This window comes from Archocentrus centrarchus, chromosome 18 (genome assembly GCF_007364275.1).
Source record: "Archocentrus centrarchus isolate MPI-CPG fArcCen1 chromosome 18, fArcCen1, whole genome shotgun sequence".
NCBI classification, from domain to species: Eukaryota; Metazoa; Chordata; class Actinopteri; order Cichliformes; family Cichlidae; genus Archocentrus; species Archocentrus centrarchus.
Genome location: NC_044363.1, coordinates 3,525,122 through 3,536,391, shown reverse-complemented (window position 1 = coordinate 3,536,391; position 11,270 = coordinate 3,525,122).

Genomic DNA, 11,270 nt, shown 5'->3' with positions numbered 1-11,270 from the left:
CATTGCTGCCCACTTCAGAACTCTCCAGCACTTTGTTTTCATCCATTTCTTTGTGCTTTTTAAAGTATGAGATCATTGTCCTGCTGGAAGACCCATGACCGTGGACGCAAACCCAGCTTTCTGACACTGGGCCCTAAATTGCAATTCAAAATCCTTTGGTAATCTTCAGATTTCATGATGCCTTGCACACAGTCAAGGAATCCAGTGCCAGAGGCAGTAAAACAACCCCAAACCATCTTTGAACCTCCACCATATTTGACTGTAGGTACTGTGTTCTTTACTTTATAGGCCTCATTCTGTTTTTGGTGAACAGTAGAATGACGTGCTTTACCAGAGAGCTCTATCTTGGTCTCATTTGTCCACAAGACATTGTTCCAGAAGGATTTTGGCTTACTCATGTACATTTTTGGCACTCCACAATCCCAGCGGCGGCGACGGGGCATACGGACAGGATGGATGACCTCAAGCCACAAGACTCTCCAGAGCCCTGGCTGTTGGAAGGCTCGGGTCATGCGGGACACTTGGAAGGCTTGGGATGTGCGGGACACTTGGAAGGCTCGGGACACACAGCCTGAATGGGACACTCTGGCTCTGGACATGCAGACTGGGGCTGCTGAACAGGGCGCGCAGCAGTCACCTCAGACGACTGGGGCTGCTGAGTGGGGCGCGCAGCCGAATTGAAAGGCTCTCATGCTGCAGGCGAGGATGAAGCAAGTGCAGGTGATTCTGGCGGTTGTTTAGGTGAAGATGCAGGTTGCTCTGGTGGAGGCTCTGAAGGTTGCCATAATGATGACACTAGGGACTGGCGAGACTGACGAGGTGCAGCAGCAGCCTCTGATGAGCGACACTGAAGAGCGGCGAGGGGCTGCAGCAGCAGGTTGAGATGCTGAAGCCTGCTGCAGGCTGAGATGCTGAAGGATGTGGTGCTGCAGCAGCAGGCTAAGGAGAAGGCTGGAGCCTGGCTACCTCCACCCTAGAGTTAAAAACGGGTGCAAGGTGCCCAGCGTCTAACAAACCCCAAGGAGCCACAACAATCTTAGGGGCGGCAGGCTTTGAGGTGTGAGCAGTCTCTGGGGGAGCTGGCTGAGGTGGGGAGCGTCAGCGACATGAGCCCCACTTCCTTCTGGAAGAGGTGATGATGAAAGCGGGGAATGCAGGTTCCTCATCCTGAGCTCACATCGCTGCCAGCAGGGAGGCTGGTGATGTGTAGGATGAAGGACCAGGCAGCTGGGCCTCTGGTGGCCGAAGATGTGACAAGGCAGGAAGTGAGTCCAGGGGAGATAAGTCCAATACAGGGTTATAATAGTTTTGGATTTTACATTATAGTTTAGTTTTAGTTAGTTTTTACTTTTTTTTCTCTAATTCAGTTAGTTTTAATTAGTTTTCAGAGTGTTTTTTCTCGTTTCTATTAGTTTTTATTTTTGGTTTCATGCTTAGTTTTAGTTAGTTTCAGTATTAGTTTTAGTATTTTCATACCTAATCAGGTGCAAGATTCAAGGCACAAAAGTGACTTTTGTGTAATGAAAACTTGACAAAAGATACCATTTAAAGAAATCTATTCAACAACCAACTGTTCACAAGACATGCTAAATTTGTGTAATATTAAGGACACACATGAACATCAACAGGGAGAAACAAAGAAAAACAAACTCCCAAACTCAATAAATTCTACAATAAACTTCAGCATCAGTGCAGCAGATTAACAACACCTACATGTGGTGTTTGACAAAAACAAACTCTTTGAAGGAGTCAAAGCTCAAATCCAGCTGCATCCTGATGTTCTCACCACCTGAAGCTGCTTCTGTTTTGGAGCTAGCTTGGTTAGATGCTCCTAATTAGACTTGCAGGGTCTTTGCGTCCTCTGTACACAACCTACGGAAGTTGCCGACCTCATGTCCACATTTATGCTTGTGTAGCTGGATTGTGTGTGTTAATTACCTTGTGGTCGTGTGCAGGTGTTTGTACTCAAAGAACCTCCATACGGGACTCTGCGGCTTTCTCGGCAGACCGCAGCCATTACTTTGCGGGCCAGCGCGGTGAGCGCACGCACATGCGCACACACTCACACAGTTGTCCTGTGGCGCTCCCAGCTTAAACTCGGAGAGTGGAAAAAATGATTTCATATCAATCCACAAGGCTTAAAAAAAAAAAAACAAGTAAATGAAAGTCAGTTTATCGATAATTTCAGTTAGTTTTAGTTAGTTTTGTAAACTCACAATTCAGTTTTTGTTAGTTATCGTTTTTTCCTTTTAATTATAGTTTTTATTTATTTCAGTTAATGACAATGTTTTTTCAATTTCAGTTTTCGTTATTTCGTTCGTTTTCGTTAACTATAATAACCCTGGTCCAATAATGGAGTAGTCTGTTCAGTGGAGGAATTAATGTCTGTATGGAAATGAAAGAACTCATAAAATGTATTTAAAAAACTAATCAATTTAACTGTCAATCTTTTTTCCAATTTAACTGTGTTTTTTTTTTTTTATTTGACTTTCCAGACATGTCAGTAAACTCCTCATCCTCCAATGGCAGCCTTCTTTCTTCCATCACCTTCACCTCTAATTCACTGGACTGCTATGTTTCCGGTCCAAGCTCCATCATTTTAACCACATTCAGCATCACCAACATCGTCCTACTGCTTCCTCTTTCCATTATCATCCTCTACCATGGTCTTCAGCAATGGTGCAAGAAGAGCTCCACCTCTGCAGCAATGATGAGTCACTCTGACAGTTTCACCTACCACATGGTCATCATGGAGCTGATTGGCATCTTAGGGTGTATCCTCTACTGTTGTGGTATCTACAAGGACAATAGGAAGCTAATACAAGTATTTATTTTTTTTAATTCTCTCACATGGTATGGACAGATTTTCTTTCACACCCTGACTTGTGTGGAGCGCTACTTGGCTGTTGTTCATCCCATCACCTACCTGAGCCTGAGAAAAGAAAGAGGGATCAGAATGAGAAATGTCAGCACTGGTTGTGTTTGGCTTCTTTGCTTTGCAATGATGTGGGTTTGGATGATAGATTGTTTGTTTATTGTCAACTCCTGTCTGCTGATGTTAACATTAACCATCACCTCCTTCTGCAGTCTTTCTGTTCTCTGTGCTTTGATTCGTCCAGGCCCAGGAGCACAGAGTGGGGACAGTAAGAGGGTTGACCAGTCAAAACAGAGGGCCTTTTACACCATTATGGTCATACTGGGAGTGCTCCTGTTCAGATTCTTTTGGAGTCTATTTTGGAATCTCTTCTATATTTTTGGTGGAAGTATTAGCTGTGTGATCATACCATGTGATCTACTGATTAATGTGCCCAGCAGTCTGGTGTTGCCTCTGCTATTTCTTTACAGAAGAGGAAAATTAGTGTGTAGTAAGAACACCAACCAATGAGCACGAGGGCTGGATTAAGACAAGTATAATGAACTCAAATACCAGAAGATAAAAACAAACAAACAAAAACAAGATAGAAATGAATGATTCAATATTATAACAAGATTGATAATGAAATGAAAAAATAATATGCTAGATTTTTTTTTTTTTTGCTTCTTTTGAAGAAAAATACTAATTGGTTTTGGAAAGAAGTTTTTTTTTTTTTTACATTTTATTTAACATATGTTTTCATTGGGAAAATAACTCTTAATGCAAATATTATGTGCTCATTTTTTTAACCATTTGTTCAGCCACATTTTGTCATTAGTGTGATGTGGCTTATGAGTACAATGAGACTTGACTAAGTTGTTTCTTGCACCCCAGTTTTTAAAAAAAAGAGAACAAAGCAGACAGCATGATTTGTGAGACAACACATTAAACTTGGTCATTTGATTCATTGCCAACTTCTTTATATATACCTTGTCACTAATAACTGTTCTAGGATTGTTTAAGAGTGGGTTGTATCATAGCCAAATATGCTAAACAGTCATATATTCAGAAACCACTGTATGTTACATTAAATCGTTTTTTCATTGATAGACTTTCTAGCGGGGTATTTCAGACATGGACGTTATTCAAAACCTATCCCCAGGCTGAATCCTAATGCTCACCCTACATGGGTGGTTTATTTATTTTGTTAGTTCCTTCTGAGAATTAATTTTTGTTTTATGAAATTTTGATGGTTTATAGCTGTCATTTCTACTTCACTATTTAGACAAGAAATTGGTTTTGGTTTGATTAGTTCTATTTTTGCAACCATCAGTATCTTTATTTAAACTTTTTTTTTGTGCACACTACCTTTTCTTAAAATTATAAAAACAATAGTAGTAGTGTTATTGTAATTGTAAAGCATAATCAAATTGTATTCTCTGGTGTGGTTAAAATAAGACAGCCACATATGCACAGAAAAAGCCAGAGAGCACATTGTTAAGGATTGATTTGATTAGACAAACTTTGTCTCTACATGATTTGAATTTTTTCATTGAAGTACTAAGTCCAACTGTGGAGAAGGTAGTGGCTGGGCAAATGACTACTTTCTTGGAAAATAATAATATCCTTGATAAGTTTCAGTCTGGTTTTTGTAACATGCACTCTACTGATAGTGCCTTGTTAAAAGTATCAAATGATATTGATGGTTGCAGACTCTGGTCAGTGCTCTGTATTGGTTCTATTAGATTTGTTATCAGCTATCGACACAGTCGACCCCAAAATTCTGTGACTGCAGGGTGAGATAGGAACTTCTGGAAATGTTCTTAAGTGGTTTTCCTTTCTATTTGAGCAATAGAACCTTTTCCATGTTTGCAAATAACATAATGTCCTAGGCTTTATACTTAGCTTTAATAAGGTGTCTTACCATTTGTATGCTGATGACATTCAACTGTACAGTTCCTTCAATGATTCAGAATTACACAAGCTTGATGACTTACGTAACTGTGTCTCTTGTATGAAGGACTGGCTAGCTAACAACTGCCTTCAGTTAAATTCTAGTAAACCTGAAACCCTGATCATTGCTCCAGAACAGAAAGTTTTTTGGATCAAATAACATCTTGGTCTCTGGGCTCCTCTTCCCAGCCCAGTCTCAGAACCTTGGTGTTCTGTTTGACTTGTCATTGTCTCTGGACGGACATTCAAGCCATGTCCGTCCAAAATGTTGCTCTTATCACTTGAGGAATATTTCTAAGTTGAGGGCAATGTTATCTAAATCTGACCTGGAGATGATTATTCTTGCTTTTATTTCCTCTCGTTTAGATTATTGTAACTCTCTTTTTACTTGTTTTAATAAATCTGCTGTCATTCGTCTCCAGCTGGTCCAGAATGCTGCAGCGAGGCTTTTGACAGGAACCAACAGAAGGGACCACATCACACCTGTTTTACCCTCTCTACATTGTCTACCTGTAAAATTTAGAATTGATTTTAAAATTCTAGTCTTGACTTTTAGAACTTTTAATGGACAGGCCCCCAATACATCACCGAAATCTTTTGTTCAGGCCACATTCTTTGGTCTTCAAGCCAGAACCTCCTGAGGGTCCCTAAGACCAGTTTAACACTCGGGCTGACCTGTTCTTTCAGCCCCCAGGCTTTGGAATGCCCTGCCCCTGTCTTTCTGTGTGGCCAATTCTGTTGATTCTATTAAAAAGCAGCTAAAGACACTTTAAGTTAAACGTTTTACTTTGTTTTATCAGCTATTGTTATTTATTCTACTTGCACATTGTAAAGCACGTTGTGATTTTATCTGTGAAAGGTGCTATATAAATAAAGTTTACTTCCTTATGTTGGAGATTAATTTTTACTCAACGAATAAAAGGACAAATGTTTAAAAGTAAACTTCAGTAAGTTAATTAATAAACAGTAGATCAACCAAATAATAAACAATTAAATAATACATTAGACAGAGATCAACAGATAGAAAGTGCCAGGCTAACTTCTCTGTCTCAGTTCATCTTATCTTGGAGGGTTGGCCACAGTACGTACAATTGAAACATCACCAACATCACCATGGTCTGTTAATAATCTGGATAAGATTGCTCTGTATCACTAATTAAAACATCAGGGGAGAAGATGTGCTTCATGGCTTTATCGCTGATGAGAGGAACCTGGGTCATGAAAAACCAGCTTGGACAAGCACAAATGATGAAGGCCAACCTGCAGCACCCAGACTCTGTTCGTGTGTAGATAGTGGCAGTGTAAAAATGTTATGGTTAGAGAGGAACACGGGCTCCGAAAGAGGCGAAAGACAGAGCACACACAGGCCTGTCTCTTCCTCTGGGTCCCACATGCGCATGTGTGTTATAGCTTGTGATTCTTTAATGTATTAAATGTCTTACTTTTTTAATTAAAATGTCTGCCATTTTGGCAAACTGCAGTCGAGCTTTTTTTTATGTCTCTGTGTCAGCAGTCCTCCTGGGTCTCCTGCTATAGCGTTTCCTTTCATTCAAACGTCGACAGATAGTTTGCATTGACACTGATGCACCCTGAGCCTGCAGGACAGCTTGAATTTCTTTAGAAATATCCTGCGTTGCAACCTTTCATCGATTTTCTCTTCTCTCCACGTCCAGGGAGGTTAGCTACAGTGCCGTAGGTTGTAAAAGTCTTGATTATGTCGCACAACATGGAAAAGGGAACATCAAGATCTCTGGAGATAGACTTGTAACCTTGATATTTTTCCACAATTTTGGTTTTCAATTCCTCAGACAGTTCTCTTCTCTTTCTGTTCTCCATGTTTAGTGTGACACACATCGACACACAATGCAAAGACTGAGTCAACTTTTCTCCTTTTTATCTGGTTTCAGGTGTGATTTTTATATTGCCCGCACCTGTTATTTGTCACAGGTGAGTTTAAACGAGCATCACATGCTTGAAATAAAGTTTTTTTACCCACAATTTTGAAAAGGTGCCAACAATTCTGTCCAGCCCATTTTTGGAGTTTAGCATGAAATTATATAAATTTTGACTTTATTTTTCTCTTTTTTTTTTTTTTTTTCCAATACACACAAAAGAAATGAACATGTGCATAACAAAACGTGTGATTGCAGTATTTTTCTGGGAGAAATACTTCATTCTCTGGACAAAATTCAGGGGTTCCAACAAGAGGCAGAGGTGAGATGCTGGAGTAGAGAAGAGAGTGTTGTAAGGTCAGTTCAAGCAGTGGTGCTCACGTGGACATCGATTTACTCCCGTTGTGGAGGGTGTATTGTCTGTTGGCCGACAACAGATGCGTGCCGGGATTCCAGAGGAGTGGGTTTTGTCTGTAGGGTTTGTGTTGTGTTTGATAATTTTGTTTAGTGGTAACCCTTCTTATTTTCTCCCCTTGTAGTGGTGGTGTCACCCGTTTGGAGATTGTTTTGAGTTCTGGCTTGTTTTTAGCATTTTCTTGTAAATAAACATAATTTATTATACTGACGGTTTTGCTTTCCTTGTTTATTTTTTTATCTGATGTTGCTCCCTCGTTGCCTAGATCCATGGGATGTAACATGTCCAATAATTGTCCACTAGCACTTACATACTCAGAGACCACACAGGAAATGACTGGTTCGAGTACACAAAACATCATGTCAGTGGAATGATGAACTATAGGTGGCTTGATGTATTGCTTGATATAAATTGTGTGATGTTTAAACTGTTAATATTAGAAATGTAACAGTGTTAAAATATGAAATGTTCTGATTCAGTAGCAGGAAACAAAGTTTATGTACATGCTGTTCATTGCTACACTGATAAAGTATAACGATGCAAATTAAATAATGCATATTAGAAATAATAAACACTTTGTGTTCAAGGGGATATATCATGCTTTTAAATCCTTCCTTTTCACATGTAAATCATTCACTTGTGGTCTATATAAAGTTTGGTCTGAATTGCTCGTTATTGTAGCTCCACAGACCCCTCGTTTACCTGTGTTCTGAGGCGCGTCTTAGAGCAACTCATTTTGGTGCAGCCTTTTTAAATGTGAATGAAGACGCGTCCATCCAGCCTTACAGGTTCGAGCCACAGTCTGACCCAGAGCAGGAGAACAAAAACAATGAACCTGCAGAACCACGTCTTCAAATGAATGCTGTATTTTCACCCTCTCCATCCATAATAACTACCTACAATATGTGGAGTAGTTTAACTATAACCAGGGACTTCGAAGAGGCTCTGATGCCGGGGCACAATGTAAGGAATTTTGACTTGCCTCCTTGCAACTTTGGCATAACTGAACTTGGAAGACAAAATCGCTGCGAGAAAAAAATGGCGGATTCACGAAAAAGGTAAGCCGAAAGCCCATGCCCTTGTTTAGCAGTTCAACAGCAAACACTGTGATGTAACAGAAAAGAAATAGTAACAGGGAACAGAGAAAACTGAACAGACTGAAAAATTGGACCCAAAAAGAATATAAATATATCTATGCAGCACTGGGAGAGAATAAATTAGAATTTTCTGCACTCCTAGACACTCAAAATACAGGGTTAAAAAGTGGATTTTGCATGCTATGTTCCCTTTAATACTTTGGTGATCTGTTTGATGTGCTGTGCTCATAAATATTTGTGTCCATGAAACAATTCACGTTAAGTTATACTTTGAATTGAATAACCAATTATCTGTGTATCTGTCAGTGAATATTTGTTTTTATGCAAATAAAACATGTAGAGAGACGGTGATATAAAATGGAACTGCATTATCCAGCCATTGCAGTGCATTTAGAGGAAATATTCAAGAGTCCACAGAGAAGAGACACAGAGGGTCTCAATAAGGTTGGTGTTTTTTTTTTAACTTTTTAAAATAAGCACCATCAAAAAAATCACACTAATGTGGCAAAGAAAAAAAATACTTGGTGTTTTCACACTTTAACACTTACTTTGCCTTTTTAGAAATACATAGATTTGTAAAGGTCCCCTAACCACCAACACACACACACACACACACACACACACACACACACACACACACACACACACACACACACAACACACACACACACACACACACAAACAAACAACAAAAAAGCTAGTAAACTGACTTTAAACAGTAGGTAAAATAATGTATTAAACACAATGTTTACATTGCATTATGGAAAATGCAGATTATTAAGTATGTGTAAAATTACACAGCTCAAGTACCTCTTTAATGTACAATAAGTTTATTCGGTTAATATTGCTAATCTTAAAGGAATGATTACTTTAGAATCTAAAGCTTCTTTTATGGATGTGTTTATTGCTAAAATATAATTATTATTGTTATCCATGAATTTTCAAATTTACAGTTTTCCTGTTCTGGTCTTTGAAAAAGCAGTAAAAAAGTAACACACATTATTATATTTTTGATTAAGATGCCAGTTATTCACTTGCATTCCTGAACAGCAAAACTAGCTTTAAGGGGCTGAATGTTATGCTTGATTAATTTTTGCCTTCTCAGATAAGTCCAGTGTGTGGGCTCAAATTTGTTTTGAGCCAGTTTACCAAATTCAGCAATTTTTAACAGATTTCTAAAATATGTATGTATATTTTTTATGACAGTTGGTCTAATAAATTTGTTAAGCACCAGTTTTAATTTCGTTAACGAAATATTTTCATCATAGTTTTCATCAACGACCCCTTTTTTCATGACAAAAACGAGACGATAACTAAATAAAAACTACCTAAAAGGATAAAAACGATGATGAAATTAATTGACACTATTGTCAACGAATGAAAACGAGACGAAAATGCTTGGCAGGGACGACATCCAATCAGAACTGATAGGAAAGTTAGGAAAACATCCAAACGCACAGTTGCACAAATTTGCTCTAAACCCAGGAAGGCCAAACTAGCCTGTGATTTCTCTTTACTTCTGATAGAACTAAGTTATGTAAACAATGTCAGCAGGGAGAAAGAGAAGAGCCGATGTATGGACACATTTGTCCTTTGATGCCGTGACAAACAAAACGATGTGTAAACCATGTGGGGCGACTATCTCGGGTAAAAACTCAACAAATCTTAAACGACATCTGCAAACCAGTCACCCAGACCTCCATGCAAAGGTAATCATTTTAATGTCATGCAGGGTAAAGTGTTTTTCCCAGTTTAGCGTTTGTGTTCAGAGAAAATCTCCACACCGCGGTGGATTAGCCTTTCCTAATCTTAGTCCTGAACACTGCCCTGTACCTTTCAGAGCGTCCTGCTGTAAAACGCTCGTATTATCTCAGTAAGGTGGTGTTAATGATCAGGTGTGTGGGAAGCAGGTGAAACACTAATGTTAATATTATTAATAATATTCCATAACTTTTAATAAATGTTTAATTTTGTGTAAGTGTGTATAATGAGTAATTCAAGGGAACTGAAGAAAAAGCATTTACATTTTACACCCTTTATATTTTAGTCACTAAATCGACTGTAGATTTAGTCGACTATATTCTTACAAGAATTTCGTCAACTAAAACTAGAGTGAAACTAAAACTATTCAGATGACTAAATTATGACTAAAACTAAATTACATTTTTGTCAAAAGACTATGACTAAAACTAAATCAAAATTTGCTGTCAAAAGTAACACTGTTAAGCACTGTAAGTTATTGAAACATTGTTCATTTTTTCATTTTGAAACTCTTTCTTTATATTCAATGACTAAATGCAATAGTCCAAAATCATTGCTAAATAAAGTTTTAAATTAATAGCATACTGGATATTTAATGATGAACAGATTTATTTTAAATTCAGCAAATATCAAATCTGCTTTTATTGGTATAGTCCTAATGTGGGATAGGGAATATGAGAAAAATAATTACCACATATCCGGAGTGGCTATCTGATGCCTCAACTCCCCGAGCTCAGCAAACCAAGAAATTCACATTTGTCTCTAAAAATAACTGCTGATGTGCTCGCAAGCCTCTTTAGGGTCATCCATGCCATTACTAATGAAGCTTATGTAATATTAAAATGTACACATAATTAGGAGTTGAGGATTTTTAGAATCTCATGAATCAACAACAGAAAATGGAAATAAAAGAATGTAAAAATCAAATCCATGCAACTGTTTTTTTGGTTTTTTTTGTTTTAAAACTTTCCAGACATGTCAGTAAACTCCTCATCCTCCAATGGCAGCCTTCTTTCTTCCATCACCTTCACCTCTAATTCACTGGACTGCTACGTTTCCGGTCCAAGCTCCATCCTTTTAACCACATTCAACATCACCAACATCGTCCTACTGCTTCCTCTTTCCATTATCATCCTCTACCATGGTCTTCAGCAATGGTGCAAGAAGAGCTCCACCTCTGCAGCAATGATGAGTCACTCTGACAGTTTCACCTACCACATGGTCATCATGGAGCTGATTGGCATCTTAGGGTGTATCCTCTACTGTTGTGGTATCTACAAGGACAATAGGAAATTAAA